Source organism: Sinohyriopsis cumingii, chromosome 11 (genome assembly GCF_028554795.1).
Source record: "Sinohyriopsis cumingii isolate HCF-2022 chromosome 11, ASM2855479v2, whole genome shotgun sequence".
In the NCBI taxonomy this organism is placed as follows: domain Eukaryota; kingdom Metazoa; phylum Mollusca; class Bivalvia; order Unionida; family Unionidae; genus Sinohyriopsis; species Sinohyriopsis cumingii.
The window spans coordinates 76,672,928-76,690,749 of record NC_142971.1 but is presented as its reverse complement, the minus strand read 5'-3'; the positions used below and the strand labels follow the sequence as shown (position 1 = coordinate 76,690,749).

General features: G+C 34.7%; 1 protein-coding gene and 1 long non-coding RNA gene across 5 annotated transcripts in view; one reads left to right on the top strand and one right to left on the bottom strand.

The window, feature by feature from the left end:
- Nucleotides 1–9,415, bottom strand: part of LOC149788790 (uncharacterized) — a 90,994-nt gene extending 81,579 nt beyond the window's left edge. Inside the window, exons 1-2 of one of the 4 annotated variants that reach the window (XM_089974898.1) lie at nucleotides 9,282–9,372; nucleotides 192–297 (exon numbers count right to left, since the gene is read on the bottom strand). The gene's annotated coding sequence lies outside the window, so the exon portion shown is untranslated. Of the gene's footprint in view, nucleotides 1–191; nucleotides 298–8,794; nucleotides 9,103–9,281 lie in introns of those variants that run through there. The other 3 variants (XM_089974896.1, XM_089974901.1, XM_089974897.1) reach the window with 3 other exon arrangements.
- A 96-nt stretch (nucleotides 9,416–9,511) lies between these two features.
- On the top strand, nucleotides 9,512–14,482 carry LOC149788789 (uncharacterized). The gene is made up of 2 exons (XR_016424429.1): nucleotides 9,512–10,289; nucleotides 13,560–14,482. It is a non-coding gene; the product is annotated as an uncharacterized LOC149788789 (long non-coding RNA).
- The last annotated feature ends 3,340 nt before the right edge of the window (nucleotides 14,483–17,822 follow it).

The window sequence follows — 17,822 nt, the reverse complement described above, 5'->3', positions numbered from 1 at the left end:
GTGGGTTCAAAAGCCATGTTTGAGTACACGTGTTTTTGATTTTTAACTATCTTTAAAACATCAAGACCACGCCTGCAGTGTGGCAGTTTTTAGTTAAGTCCAGCATGGAGGTATCATGCTGCAGACATGTAGCATGCTGTCCCACACAGTCACATTATCCTGAAACCAAATGGATCAGTCCTAACACTAACCTCTTAATGTGACCTTCCACATCCAAGCAGACCCTCTAACCACTAAGGCCACCAGATCAGTCTCAATAGCTGTGAGGTCAGGCAATAGGTCAGAGATGTTTTCAAACTGTAATGAGTTTGAAAGTCACGAGGTCAGGCAATATGTACTGAGGGCCCCTACTAAAGCAATATGACTTTAATTTGTGGAAAATCATCCATATGTGCTGTCAAGTGTGATAATATTTCTGAAACATTGGGACATTTCCCTACCAGTTTACTAGGGAACACACATGACACCATTACCTAGGCTGTAAAACTTTGACCCAAAAGCAAATATCAGTACATCTGGTACTGTGATTTATCAATCACTGCCAGTGGTTGGTGTTTAGATGGGACTACAGTTGCATGAAAAGACTTTGATGTTGAGGCAGTTAACTTTTGCAGGTACATGAATATGAACAACATTTGTTGGGGTACTTGATGAATTTTTTTAGTGAAAACCAGTATATGCCAGTGGAACAGAATATCTGGCTATAACTGCAGTTATCACTTATAAAACAAACAATATCAAGCATTCATTTACAAATTTAGACTATACTTTTTGAATGCTGCTCAAATGTGTACCTGTGTGTCTTTCCGAAACAAAAATGTTAGATCTGCACCAGCCTCTGTAATAAGAGCTGTTGAGTTACCCGGACATGTTAAATGAGGGAACAGCGAGTGTCTTGGACGGTTACATGTATAATACCGTATGCATACTTATATTCCTAGCTAATTTTACATTTGAAACTTGCTACCACAGAACTTAATTTGTATATTGGTCTGAAAGCAAACATGGTAAAATTATTGTTGCGTATAATCTTGCCAACAGTTTGTATGGCAACTATACAATCTTGCCAGCAGTTGGTATGGCCATCTATTCAAATAATGAAATCTGTCTTGTTCCACTAGTATAACTTAAATTATGTTAATGCCCAAATTAAAAATTTCACCCAGTAGAATTATCCATCTCAGCAGGCTGTTTGAATGAAGTCAATGACACCCTTTTACACTCTACACAAACAGTAAAATAATAACTGTGTTTAGAGTAACACTGTAGAAATACATGTACTAGGTAAGATGAGTCATTCGCTTTTGTCACACAGTTTGCAAGAACCTGGAGTTATTTTTTGTTCATATTCATGTTCTTTTGTTTTTAGTTTTGTTTTATATCTTTTTAATCAAGGATTTTTTTCTGCCCGAGGCTTTGAGAAAACATTACAGATGTTGGGCATGAAATAAATGAGGCGTATCTGGAGTGTGTTGACATTTTTATTTGTGAATATGTCTAACACTGTTCGTGTGTTTATATATATATATATATATATATATATATATATATATATATATATATATATATATACCGTATATGCTCATGTATAAGCTGAGTAATTTAAGGAAAAAATTAAAGGACTGGAAGAAGTAGGGGGGATGGCGGCTTATCCGTGGGCCAATGTGTAAACTTGACAGTTTTAGGACTTTTTGTTGACTACTGTTAATGTTTTAATTTTGTGACACAAAACAATAATTTTTTCCATGGTCTGAGACACAGGCATGTAAAAAGTAACCTTTGGTGACCCGATGACAGACATAATAATTATCGGGCTGGCTGATTTTTCCAGGGAGATCATGCTGAACAATAATATACAGTAATTACGCAGTGCAAAGTTTACACATCATCACTTATTCCCAAATAGAGATGCTGATTTTGCTTTCTTCACCATTTTGACCAAATCACATTTTCCAGATAACATTTCAGCTATTCCTTAATACACGTTTCATTTATGGTGAATCACGTGCTCACGACTTACTCAATTTCAATGATATAAGTGATGATACAAACTGACGTAATATTTTTAAAAAGGTATGCAGGTTTAATTGTACAAGGCACATAACCATCATAATTGACATGTTCATGAAGAGTGGTAATAATAAAGGCTGAAATTCTCATAGCTGAACAAACATAAATTTCCACACAAAGGAAAGCTTGATGTTATGGCAAATTTGTCTTTCGTTTTGTGAGAGCATCATTAAAACCCTGAAACTGGGTTGTGACATGAGGGAATTTTATTGTTGTGGTTTATTTTTTTGTTCTGGTTTATTTTTTTTATTTTTTAGAGGTAAAACAAAAAGATTAATTTACGTGAAGAAGCGAATTCTTTATAGCAAAATAATTATTTCATCACAGAAATAACTCACAGGTGATACAACAGAACATGTATGGCTTTTCTTGTTTCGAAGAAATGAAAATCAAAGACATAATGTAATAATTATAAGTTCTCTGCAAAAATCAAAAGATATGAAATTGGAAGGTAGGCGTGGTGCGACCCCAAAAAATCTAAAGGTTTTTAATCCCGGCATGAAAGTTGACAGGTATGGTGTAAGGTAGCATAATTTCCAAAACTTTATAAGAAAAGAGAAAGTTAAATAAATAACTTCAAACAAGTTTATACCATTTCTTTTTTTTAAAAATCATGCACACCAACCTCAAGTATAAATTAATTTTTTTAAATACAAGTTTGCCTAAATAAATGCATTTAGAACTTACCTTGTGCATTTTGAGATGCCTCAGATATGTAAGTCAACCTTTTACATTGGTCATGCACTTTGTAGTGTTTATACCTGTTCAGTATGGGGGTCAGCTTATACGCATACGGGCTTATACGCGAGTATATACAGTATAAATAAAGGTGCCAATGGGTACCCACCCGCTAATAACTACCAAGTAAAACAATTAGCAATGGGGTATCTATTTAGTTTATGTAAAACCATCCCACCCACCCTCCCCCAAAAAACGTGTCCATGGTTTTTTGGGGTGGGGTGGGGGGAGGGATATTTTCTTTTTATATTAAGTGTACATGACACGAAGAAAACAGACTGGTTAAACTATGCGCCACAAATTTATTATAGTTTGATATACCCTTTTTAGTGAAAAATACATGGTGCCAAAAAGGATCAACTGAAATGGGCCTTATCGATACGACTAATGGATGTTATTTGACAAAAATATTAGAGGGAATTTGTACAACTGAAGAACATATTGCATCAGGAAAGGGCAAATCAAAAGCGCTTTACAAATTTTGAAAGAGAAATTCTAGTAATGTAATAGCACTAAGAATATGTGCATTTATGATCTTTGAGCGAAATTTAAACGTGATGTAGACTAATTAAAGTGAATGTTATGTATAAACAATTAATCATTTTATGTATTAATCATTTTATGTATGTATTATCTTAATATTCCACATGAATTTAGTCAATTTGTGACAAGATTCTGAACTAACAGCAGATCCAGGTCAGTAAAAGAAAAGTATTTTTCATACACGTGTCTGTATATATCACTCTTTATATTCAGATTGCATTTTTTTGCCACTCATACTAGTTATAATATATGCACTCACAAACACACGGGGCTTTTGTTATACTAGTTTATGTAACATAAGATGCTTTCATGGTCTTTTAAAAACATTTTACACAGACCTGCTTCAAAGGTCAACTGTATTAAGAACCTCCAGCTGAGATGATTCCCACAATACAATGTTAGGGTTGCTGTCAAGTGAACTGGGAATTCTGTCATATAATGAGTCCTAATTTTATATATACATCTTGTTGACAACTACATCCTTCAACACTCAAGTTTTTGCTCATCTCTTTACAGCATATTAAAGTATATTTATTTTTGTATATTATAAACAAAATTTAGTTCCAAATTATCTTTTTCATGATTATAAAATTTTAAAAAATTGAATTTAAAAATACAGAAGTGGACCTTGTGATTTTATAGAAAAGCTTTTAAAATGAGAAAAAGATAATTCATACAAAAGCCTTTAAGACAGAGATCTTTTGTAGAAGAAATTTTAATACGAGACAGATCTTTTGTAGGAAAGATTTTAATGTGAGGCTGAGGATATCCAGTCAACACGTATATGGTCATTCCCCTAATTGCTAAATGTAGGAGCTCTCTTAAGGTAATTATTTTCATTTGTCATTTCTGCATAGAAAAAATTGGCAAAACTTCTACTTATGTAATGTTACGAGGGTTTGTGAAAAGTCTAAACCAAGTTATAATCTCTTTTCTTGTTGGTCGAGAATTAGTTAAGTACTTGGTATAAAATCACAATGCCTTTTAACAAGAGACATGGGATCTCGCTGAATACATCTCTATTCAAATTTCCACAATAAAAAATTATTTTGAATTTGGTCATATTTGCTTCTCTTCTAGGACATGATAATTGGTGCAGCTTTGCCAGTAATAACCAAGGCTGCATTTTGTGCTTGGTCGAATGTATGGGCCTGGCACACCAACCGGCACCCCTAGGACGCAAATTTCAGTTTAGAATGTGCTATCCACTACACAAATTTTGGGAAAGAAGTCTCTTGATGATTCAAGTGTCAGATGGGCATTTATACCTGGGTTCAAATGTGTACAATAAAAACATAAATGAGTCATACTTCAAGCCTTCAGTTGTTGTTGTTTTAGTGTTTAACGCCATATTTCAGCACATGATAGGCTATACATGGCGGACAGTATTAATGGTGGAGGAAAAACCCAGGAAAGAACCACCAACCCACAAGAAGCTACTGGCAAGCTATCTCACATACCGACATTGGCTGAATCCGAGACTTGAACCCATGCAGGCAGAGGTGAGTGGGCAATGAAATGTAACAGAGCGCTTTAGACCATTTGGCCACTCTGGGCTCCACTTCAAGACTGACAGCAGGTGCTAGTTCTTCACTAAATAGTGAAACACTTTTATTGGGCCAAGAGGATATCTGCCTGTGTTTGCAACCAATTTAAATCTTGTATTAAAGTGTGCTAATTTGTATTGTATTTCAAAACTGGCACACCTTTAGATAGATTAATTATCAACGAAGCGGTGTCTCATATACAAGATATTCCATTTAATGTTGTGCCTTACTATATTATTCCACCAGTTTCTCCAAAATGATTAGCGAATAGCTGACATAAAACAAAATTGACCGCTGACACAATACTGAATATGGCATAGGTGTTTGATTTAACAGTTTTATTTTGAAGAAATCTTTGACGTACTAGATGCTGATGCTTAACGGTATGTAATTCAAGAGGTATTCATTAGCAGGCAAACACTAATAGAAACATCGGATGCATTCAAACGTTCAACACCTGAGACAAAACGTTTGAGTCAGGAAACTGGTCTGAAGATAAAGATGCTTTACAACAGTCGTACGCATCAATGATCTAAATTAGATCAATTAAAACGTTTTTTCTTAACTAATTATGTGATCCTTTTAATACAAATGACAAGTCATTACTGACATCAGTCTGATATAGATCTATTAGGCAATTACCTAGTATTGGTGAGTGAGATTAAAGCACCTGTGTTACCTTGTTCAAAAGATATGGAAACAGAATTGCATTGCAACAAAAAGAAAAACAGATGATTTTCAAGGAATTTAGTGACAGTCTCAACAAAACCAATTCACTAAAGAAAAATGCTTATGTGCATTTGGAAATTTCAGACAACCATAGTAAATTATGACTTGCAATTGGAGTTGGATACATTCATGTGTTACCCAAGTATGTGGGTGGGGTGATGCTTCGGACAAGTCTTACTCTTGTATCAATACAATCCTAGGATAATGATTTTATAGCTGTGGAATACCAATCAATCAAAGGGACTGGTAATAGGCCAATGCATGTACTTTCCTACATGAACATGTACATCATTCACAGACCAGTGACTCTATACCTGCTAACTAGACCATAACAATAATATTTGTACACCCTGCTGTATTATAAGGCAATATCCTTCACCTTCTAGATGTTGTTGACACTCCAGAACCAGTTAATACCCACCAACCCTATAATACAACTTATAGCCACATATAATTAATGAAACTACACTCCAACCTGCAGTATTTGAGATAGTATCTATTTAATTAAATATTATTGGGTGAAAGAGTCCTTCTGCTTTGAGGACCAGGGCTATAAACATTTTGAATGATATTGCCCCTTCTAGGCATTACTGGCCATTCATCATGGGATGGGCCTGTAATAAAAGCATTATTGGCTCCATGTCCTGTCCTGAATGCCAATTGCCTACAGTATGATAAAATGGTGTAATAATCCATTTATAATGACAGCCACTTCCTTCTTCTCCTGGAGTGTTAATGACTGCTAATAATATACTGCATCAAGCACAAAAACAGCATAAAGCCAATTTATAAACAATTTACAGTTTTATGCCAAGTAAAAATTACACATTTGTCCATTATCAGAAAATTCAGATACTGCTCAAAACATATGGTCAACTGACAAAAATTACATCCTGCAATTTATAAATAACTTATGGTTTTATTCCTGTTTTGGTCATTATACCATGCATTTAGCCCATGTGACTTGAAATAAGGAAAGCATAAATTATATACTGTAATTAATTCCAATATATAAGAATGCCTGGATTTACATTAATTTGACTACTAGGAATACAAATATTTAATTAATTGCCACTTTTTGGTGAGAACTCAACTGTGACGTATTATTCATATCTGGGATAATCTGTTAATCAACTTGCTGCTCCATCTGTTAATGTTAAGAGTCAGAAGAGATAGTTCAGTCTGGTTAGCTTTCAATATTTATTGTCTATGCGATTTTAAAATTAAAACATGAGTAAACTGCCACATTAACAACAATTAAATTTTTAAGTTACATAACTTCATTGAAAAAACAACAGATTAGAACATGTATAAAATACATATTGAAATAATCAATATGAATGCACAGTAGAGCTCATACAAAGATGTTTTCATTGTCTTAGTGGTTATGTACTATTTATTCCTGTTCCCTGCAATGACCAGGCCCATTTTTTTTTTTAAATTTAGGGCCCCACAAGAATTATGTAGGAGAATGTGCCCTGAGCTGGCTCAAGGCACTGCACAGCATATTTTAATACCATACTATGCGCAGTATCCTTGCAACAATGCCCTTTATTATTGTGCAAAAGAACATTCCCAATATCATGACCACAGGGTGAACAATGGATGTCAGAATGTAAAAATACAAATAACATCAGAATGTAAAAATACAAATAACATCAGAATGTAAAAATAAAATATGTTTAGTTCTAAAATGATACCAATGGGATTACCAAGTCAATGTTAATCAGTTTCTTAGGCTGACAGAAAGGACTTATGATGACTAGCCTGTGTACGAAGCGCAAGCACTTGATCCATTAACAGTGGCAGAAAATTCAAACAATGAAACATCCAATCTTCTGTAAGAATACTGCTCCAATTATTTTAAAGTAGTTTACTGGGAGAAAAAAATGCGAAGTCAAATGTGCAAATAAATTTCAGAGGGAAATTTTTCCTCAGACATGAGGAATTTAATTCCCAGCACGAGAAGGCTTGCAACATAAGATGTTGATCAAGATCACAGACAGTCCAGTTGAGGATTCAGTGGGTTTTTTAAATAAATAGTCATCTTCCAAGCTTGGGGGAGGGGGAACTCTGCCAATGTTGTCGAGTCAGACTAAAGCACCAAAAGCACTGCCATGTCCGGTAAAAGCATAATGTGCTACAATTCCTTGTCAACTAGCATAACTATGGACAAGATTGTTTTAGTGGACAGAGAAACTAGAAAACTGACAGCAGCCTGACTACAATAAGATTCAAAACCTGTAATACTGGAAAATGAATATGCATTCCAAAAGTACATACATCCACAGAAAGTGTGCATTTGGCATTTTTGAATTTACTGAATAAACAAGATATAAGCACTGGTATTTAAGACACCAGTCAAGAGTAAATCTAGGAATATCATTTGGGGAGATGTGTAAACAAGTCGGCAAGGGTCTGTGGGATGATACCCTAGTTTGGCCCCGAGAAGCTCTTGCATTTGAGCCTCTCTAGGGCATAATATTAATCATCTTGCTATAGAAATCTTTCTATTGGAAACATTTAGGGTATCGAGTCTACCCAATAAAAACAACACACCTGCCACTACAAGATATTTTTCCATTTTTTGGAATGAACACCAACTCATATAAGTAACAGTCTAAATGACATCAGAAACTGTGTCATTTCTACTGGATATAAGCTCCAATGACTCATGTTTACATGTCTTGTATGATTCACTATAATGTAATAAAAAATGTATTACCAAAGGGGGGGGGGGTGTATATGTTCCTCATGCAGCCTGACAGCTCCATTTTACTTAAGCACAATTCTATCTGATATAGCAAAATACAGATGTTGATACTGAAATCTTGCTTGCTGTAATAGCTACCGTTTCGATTCAAGAATTAGCTGTTTTGTTATTGATATTAAAGCTAATGTTAAAGAAGTGAAAGGCACACACTCGTAAGAGTTGCATCATAAACTGAATCTTCAAAGAACATAGTTATCAATGACAATATATTCAATTACCGAACAATGTTAAGTATCCAACACTGAGCAAAGCGTTGTTGTATCAATATAGTTCAGTATACATAGCTGATGTGCAATTTCAATGTTTTTAGAAAAACAATATTTGACGGTAAATGAAACGTGTATTAATATTCATACTTCCAACACGGTCGATATAAAAATTTTAAAAAACTTACCCAAGAAAATATATATATATATTCACACAATGCGTTACTTCTTAAGGTCTCACAGAAATAGCGTTACATCTGCCATGTTTGTGTCTCATATAAAAATGCCAACAATGTTACCGGTTTGTACGACATCATTCGCGGGGCAATAGAGGAAAGGTCTGTCACTCATGCAATTGGCGCAGCAAAATTTCCAAGATGTTAGTCAGCTTGTTTCTAATTATAAAATCTTCGTTTCTATTTCTCTCAGTTTAAAAGAGTACTGCAATCACCCCTGTGAGTCATCAGTGATTTAAATTGGGAGTCGCTCACCAGGTTAAACTAGGTCACTTCCTACCAATGGTTCTTACACGAGTTGAGGCTCAGCCAATTTTGGACAGGTAAGCTGTCCTCCCACGCTTTTCAAAGTTTACGTACTAAACTGCAATGTTCTTTCAACAAGCAAAACTAACATGCAGGTGAATGCTTAAAAATTATTGCCTACGTAAGTACTTACTTTCAGCTAAGGAACTATCCGTTTAAACCGATAATTAAATGTCGGCACTCTCAAATTGGTTGCCTCAGGTAAAGCGCACCTTTCACATCCGGCGATATCCGGGGACTTTGCACAAATTCTGATGACGATTTCAGCATTGAAGAGTTTAAAAATAAGAGGCCCTTCACGGGAACAAGAAATCGCAGCGAGATGTTGATTGTTAAACGAGTTATCATAAACAAAGTCTTTTCGAACGGCAAATTATGTTACATATGATCAGGATTATTTACTCCACTGCGGTAATATTGAAAACTATAGTTGACCCAAAAAAGTCTAAATATATTGTCATCTTTAGACCAAAAATTAATAATAATAATAATAATAATAATAATACTTAGTACTAGTAGTAATAGTAGTAGTAGTATAAGCCAAACTCAGATTACAACACTAATAAAGGGGAGAGAGAAACATAAAGAAATAAATACCTTAAATTTTCGGGATACGGGCGAGGTGCCCCAAAGGTCTACTAGCTTACTCACACGTGAGGCTCACGGGGTATCTACAAATAAGGTAAAGGACCATGTAACAAACGAAGCCCTTGTCTATTCTTTTCCTCCGAACTTTATCAGTTAATCAAAAAATTTAGTGCACTACTGGCTTTTGTCTGAAAAACAGACGAAATAGGTCAATAATTTAAGCGGGTTACAAAGAAAGAAAACAATGATTTTCAAACGATCAATTCACAAAGCCCGATCCAAACAAGCTGGACGTACTGAGATATAATGGACACGCTCTAATTGAGATGTTTTACTTCGTGCTACAGAATAAATAAGCCGATATAAACCCAGATCGAGCTCTAACCGCAAGAGACTAAAAAAAGAAGAAAAAAGGAAGAAAAAAAGACAAACATCGCTTGACAGAAACGATAAAAACCAAGTTCAGAGTGTGAAAAGAGCTGAAGTGATAAAGTTTCCAGGTGGCCGGCACTCCTATCAGATTCATGCCATGGTCCTTTGATGATGAGTACAGGTGAGCGGTATTTCCGGCATACCATGGTAATTTTTTCCATATTTTATGTACCACGGTACTTTCGCCACTGGTACATATGTGGTTTCCGTCAGTAAAGAAGGTAAAATTCCAAAGTAATATTGTTACCAATATAACTAAATGTATGTTTTCATTTTCACAAATTACTTTAAAAGTTACGTTTTTAATTATATAAAAAAAAACAAGCAAATATGCATTTGTCATAAATGTAATGTTGAGTTCTACACATAAAGTTATGTTTACGGTCCTTTAGTCAGATGTTTGACATGTGTCACGCATGGCAACGTGGTGGCCAAACGAGCAATTACAAGTTTTGGAGACATTTCGGATTTTTAACAAAAACAGTCTTTTATTTGTAGCTATTTCCTAGCTTATGTTAATGTGTTAAGTGCATAAATTCCTTTGTAAAACTGTGAATCATCCTAGAAAGTTTAGGGGAGCATTTGTTTGCTGTTTGAACTTTACGCGATCTCTTTAGCTCACACAATGTTTTCTTGTTTGCTGAATAAGTCTGATTACTGTTTCCTGGTCCTCTCTGATAAATATCTACCCCTAGAGTAGCCCCCCCCCCCCCCCCCCAACACACACACAGTTGTTTACATACATATTGTATGAACAGCGTAGGTAGTAAATACTAGGACTTTGTGTCAACACTTCTTATTCTTATCAACAACGTCCCTAATGTCAGCAAAGTGTCCTTTGTGTTTGCTGTAGTGAAAGCTCAGCCATCTCTTGTCAGTGAAAGTTTCATATTGCAACTTACAGAACTATTAACATACACATATCATATTCCTGTATTAGCTTATTTCTGGGAGGAGCTTGCGTTTTTATTTTACGCTGAGATACTTAGGAGAGACGATATATGATTTTAATCAGACTGGCCCTAGAACATTACATTATTGGGTTTTAACAAAATTGCGATATATCGTGGTACGTATCGAGATATGTTCGGAAGTAACGCGATATACAGTAGTACAAAATATTTCTTGGTATCCAGCTATTCTGTTTAGGCAAATTTAATCTCTCTCTCTCTCTCTCTCTCTCTCTCTCAACAAACAATAAATATATCAATGCCTTGGCTTGGGTGGCTTTCTTTCCAGATAGCACCTCCTACGTCAGGCCAACTATGACAGTAATCGCATGGGACTATTCTTCAATTGCCTACGTTGGAAAAACACTAGTTGGACGGGCCTTATTCCGTGGTTGCAATTTTAATGATATAAAAACCCAATCTGGGACAAACTTATTTAGCGGTTGTAATTCTGGCGTTGGAAAATCACTAGTTTGGCCAGCTATGTTGAGCGATGTTGCAAGAAAACTAGTTAGCCAACCAAATTCAGCCGTTGTAATTTTTATATTGGAAAAGCACTAGCTGGGCCGACCTGATGTAGGAGCTGAAATTCAAACGTTGATGACCCAACATTTGGGCCAATATTATACAGTGGTTGTAATTCCAATGCTGGGGAAAAATAGTTGGTCCAGCACTATTATTTTGGTTGTAATGCCGACGATGGAATACTATGCTTTGGTTCAAATGTTGGTCAAGATAGATTTAGATTATTATACCACTGCTGCTGATAATAATAATAATAATAATATTATTAATAATAATAATAATAATAACCACAACAGCAATATAAATAATAATAAGAACAACAATAATACTAGTAATAACAATATAATAATACTAACGAGAACAATAATAATAACAGTATTATTAGTACAAACAAGAACAACAACAATAATGATAATAATAATAATAATAATAACAACAACAATAATGATAATAATGATAATAATAATGATAATACTAATACTATTAATAATAAGCTATACCAAAATAATCAAAATAATAATAAGCTATTAAACTTTACATTTTGTGAAAGGTTTTTTTCGATTATTCTGAATTTAAAATGATTCTCAGAATGTTTTTATGTTGCATATCAATGAAAGTTTTCCTACAAAGTTCGGAGATTGAATACAACTCATGTCATTCCAATATATGAAAGACAAGAATGACAACAAAAGGAACATTTAGGATACCGTCATACCAAAATGAATAACAACAAAAAGAACATGATATGCTGGCCTACGTTGTACCAACGTCGTCCGGATGTGGCTAAAGGACGTTGGCCTAACGGTATTTTGCTATTTGGCCTTCCGTTGGGTTAACAGTTATAAAACTGAGCATTTTAACCGAACGTAGGCCCAACGTAACATCTTTATGATGATTCGTTGGGCTAACCTTGATCCCGTACATTGGCCCAACAGAGGGTCAGTGTGCATAATGACGTTGGGTAATATCTGTCAGTGAAGATGGACCGACTTTGGGAACAATCTGGTATCCATTGGGCCAAATCTGTGCAAATGAACAAATGTATATTTGACAGTAGTGTGTAATGTCACGCAACATTTTCCATTAATCTATGTGTGCAATGTTCTGTATAGTTTTTCTATCAGATCTGATTAGTCCTCAAAAGAAACAACTGTCATGCAAAAGAAATCTAGCTACAAAACTATTATATAAACGGTCAAATGCAACCACCTTGACCATGATATGCTTGGCTTCCAAACAATTATGAAGTCGGGTTTCCTCCGATTTTTTTAAATACATTTCTGAGCCAGGCATGATTCTCAGATATATTTAACAATACAATTCACTGATCCCTGCAGAGAAATGACTTACATGGTAGAGAAAATATAAAATACACATTACAATAATAAGAAGAAAACTATTTATAAATATTGTAACACCAGTCATGTTGTTCTTTCCTACATTATAAAAGCCACGCTTTTCTGCTATCTTTTCCCATCGCCCTCGCCTCGTATGTAAGAAGCATAAACCTGTTTTTTCTCTTGTTTTTTTTTTTTTTTTCCTTTTCTTTCCTGTTTACAATAGTGATATACATTTGGGTTAAGGCTGTGTTAATTTGTTTTGTTACATGTTAGTGTTGACTATATTGCATGAGTGGAATTGTTCCCCAATTATTGGGGATGGAGAATTTCTATCCTGTATTGGATGGGGTTCGTCCACATTATGCTAATCTTGACCTAATGGAAATAATATGCCCCACATTCACAGTGCTTGTACTTCGTTCCTTACCCGATTTAAGTGAGTTTAGTCCCTATCTTTATGTTTCAATATATATATATATATATATATATATATATATATATATATATATATATATATATATATATATATATATATAAAGTAAATATATTGTTATTATTTCCAATGTTTTTTTTCAGATTCGATAACTTATATTCTACTACTGGATGCACTTTGATTAAGTTAAAGGTTGTTTCTTCTCTTTCCCGTTGACACAATGTACATTTTGTGATTAGAAGTTCCTTTGTAATACTTATGACATATTGTTATTTATATTTGATTTAAGTTATGTTTGATTTAATTTAATCGTTTGTATGTTAGTTTTTAATTTTATTTTTATTCCATTACATGCTATTGTAATGTAATTTTATTTACTGGATATGACATTTGCCAGAAATTCGTTTTCCAGAAATTCTGTTCAGTTTTTCGTAAGCACTGATAATAGGAACTTTGTATCTAATGCTGTCCTTCATTTATGTGTTGAAGTAAACAACTTTTTTTTTTAAATATTCTTTCTTAGATTAGTTTCATAAAGTGAAATCAAAGGCCGTACTTGAAGTACGTGGCAATTAACATATAGCAATTATTTTCGAAACTCTGGTTTTACCGGAAAGTTGACTATCATCCGTACATTTGTTTTGCACAGTAGCTAGATTTATTATTGATGCATTGAGAAATAATTATTAGTCTTGACTTAACCCTGGTGACGTTCAGGTGTTTCTTCTTGTGACCAGGTTGAGTTTAATTTGTATTTGGATTCTCTTATTTTTCCCTGGATATACTTGTGTTCTAAATTAATTCCTGGACTAAGACGGTTATCAAAATTTACAGAATTCAAACACTAGAATGTAATTCAATAAAGAACTGTTGCATCGCCTTCCGTTCTGGATTCCATCAGGATTCGAACTCAGTTTCATTAGAACATTTTATTACTAGGACTTATATCTTTTAATTCTTGGATTATTCTTGGTTTATTTTTTGTTATTTGATTCTTAAAACCGTAAGTTCTTTTTCTGAATTTTACCTTGTTTGTGTAGGGAAATAAATTATTTGTTAAATTTTACTTTGTTTCTTGTTACTTTTTAAAAGAGCCTAAACACGTAACAATACTAGTATGAATACAAAAAAAAATCTTCACTGCTTCCCATGTTAACCATGTATCATGTAGGTATAGAAAAAAGTATATATTTTATTTTATTTTTTGGGATCGTGACCCAATTTATTTCCCATAGTTCTGGCAATTTTAGATGCTGCTTTTATTTTCTATTTTATTTTCTCTGTATCCATCCTACTTAAACATTGTAATCTTTTATGACAATTTGAAGAAAGGAATTATCCCATGAGATAGAACATAAATAGGATCGGGTGAAAGGCGAAGCATCGATGATTTATTTTTGTCTTCAACAAATTTCACATTTTATACGTCACACGCAGACAAATTTGGCATAAATTCTGTATCATTTGTTATTAATTAACCTTTTAATTAATCAGCCACCGCTCCGGTGGCCTAATGTTTAGAGCGTCCGCCTCGGACGATGGAGGTCTTGGGTTCGATCCCCGGCCGAGTCATACCAAAGACTTACAAAGATGGTACTAACAACTGCCTCGCTTGGCGTTCAGCATTAAGAGGTTGGTGTTAGGACTGGTCGGCCCGGTGTCAGGATAATATGACTGGGTGGGACATCATGCTACATGTCTGCGGCATGATGCCCCAGTGCTAGACATCACTATAAACTGCCATTTTGCAGACATCGTAGCGATATGACTGAACAATTGTTAAAGCTACGTTAAAAATCAAAATCACATCACACACACACACAATTAATCAGCCCATGCGCACACATTGTTTTATGTTGATATTCTTTTTGCTCCATAATATCAACGAGATTAATCAGTTTCTGTGTTGCTTGGGTTTTGTTTTGTTTGTTAGTTCGTCGTTGTCGTTTTTATTCATATTATGGCATCTCCCCAAACATAAATGTCTCTCCATACACTCATACACTGATTGATGTTATGTTTGAATTGAAACGAAATGAGAAAACAATGCAGCCAGGAAAGTATGGTTTTCGCTTAGAAAACGCGAGTTCAATCCCCGGTGGCGAGAAAAGCTTAAGGTACCAAAACTATAACCAGCACTGAGGCAAGAGTGGCGAATTTGTCCCAGATAAAATGGATACAAAGGCTTGGAAAGGTCCATTCTTATCCATTCCCATGGAAACAAAAGATATTCTCCTGCCGGGCCTAATAATCCTATGGGGAATATTGTTGCAAGTAGAAGAGGCCTAACCCTTAAACAAAGTCCACATCAATGCATATACTAAGCCTGCCTATTAAACCCCCCGACTAGTGTCGTGTTAGAAAACTGGAAACAAATTTCAACATCAAGGTTTTTGAATGATCCTACTAAGTCGACATCGATATGAAAAACTGGTACGACAATTCGAGGTCCCTAAAGGAGATGAGAACAAACAAATACCAGCATTACTCTACTGTGAGAAGTGAGTGGCGAACGTGGTACCCGTGCTGCACGTACCAAAGAGCGTGTTTTAAATGAGAGCAAACTGGTCACACCTTGTTAAAGTGCATCGTAAAAGAACAACAATATAAACAGCTAATGGGACAAAAATAGGCTCAAGTAATCAAATACGGAAGTGAGAGAGCAGAGAAGTATTCCGTATGAGGAAGTATTAGAGTCAACAAAGTTGACACCCCTTTTGTCAAATCCTTTCTTACCCCCTGGCTAACTAGAAAAAGGAATGGGATAAGGGAAAGAAAGAAAATAACATATATACGTGAGAGAAGGATAAACGTTAAGAGAAAGAAGGGTGGGAAAATTAAGACTCCCATGACAGACCAAAATAATGCTAGACTTAGGGGGCAGGGGCCAGTTTTTATGTACAAATTTAATGCCACAATCTGCGACCTAGTAAAAAAAAATCATAAAAAATAAAATACACAAGTGAGATATAAAAGGTCCATATTTTTTGATACCTATATTAAAACAAAGCATAAAAATATTATTCACTTGACCAGAGAAGTCAATGGCATTTCATAGCAGAAGAAGTTTATGCACCCCAATCCCTATTCTATACATGCATTTTTCACATCCAAAGGCCATTTTTGACAGCATGTGATGTTCACGGTGCAAACGCAAGTCCTTTCCCTGCATGAAATTTTTTAAAAACATTGTCTAATAAATAGTTTGATGCAATTCAGAATAGTTGTCATCCAAGCCGTTTTTGAGATCTTATACTTGGCTTGAACCCACGTTTCTACTGCTATGGGATGCTAATTCTTCTTCCTAGCAAACTATTGGTATTTCACTATCAACATACTGCAGAGCAGCTATGGAAGGTGTACATGCCTGACATCAAGTTCAAGAACAACACAAGCCCGAAACACCTAGTTCACAAATATATCCATATATATAAATAGTAAACAATAATAGCTGAAAAATTCACACCATAGCTTTAAGTTAAGAAATTTGCCAGAGGCCAAGTTATGAAACTGGACCCTACCAACTTAGCTAGTAGGAAAATACAACAAGAACTAAAGGGACACAATTCATAGCAGAAATCAATTCAAAGAGAAGGTGCAATAGACGAATTCGTATATAAAATGAGAAAAAGAAAAGAAAAATCAGAGAAGAAGAGAATGCAAAAATTGAAGGGGGGAAAACCCAGACCTCAAAGGGAAAGGTTCAGTCCCCCCCCCCTCCCAATCTAAATTGTGACAAAGAAAATGAAAGAATGAAGACGAAAACAAAATATAGGAACCACGAGGAAGAACAGAATCCTAAGCCACATACAAAACCAGAAGCGAGGCACAACCGGGCTGGTCGAGGACGCAGACAGACACAGACGTAAACACAGTGGGATAATAAACTTGAGATAGGAAAAATAAGAAAAGGTTATTTTAAAATATGCGAACATATCACAGGATAAAAGGAAAAGACAAGAGGAACATGGCAAATTAAGATAGGACAATAACAGATTATATATTGTTTTAATTAAAAAAAATTAAAACAATTAAAACAAAAAATAATGTTCTCAAATATGATAAAGGAAAACGACATATGAATATGAGATTTTTTCTTATAACGTACATACGATAACTAATAGAAAGTCAGCTAATAAAATATTTGCAGATAAATCACGTGACATGACTTTCCTCCAAGAAATGGATATCTTACAACATGAATCGGACCTGCAAGTACCATTTAATATAAGAGCAACTAGAATCTCGCCTGAAAGCATTTATATAAACAAATCGTGGACAAAATGTAAAAGCTGATCCTGTAAAAGCGAATGATTTGTATAAACTTTCAGGAGTATGATGTTACAATTATATATACACCGGCTGAAATATGGCCAAAAAATATCATTTTGGAACGATCTGTGAAA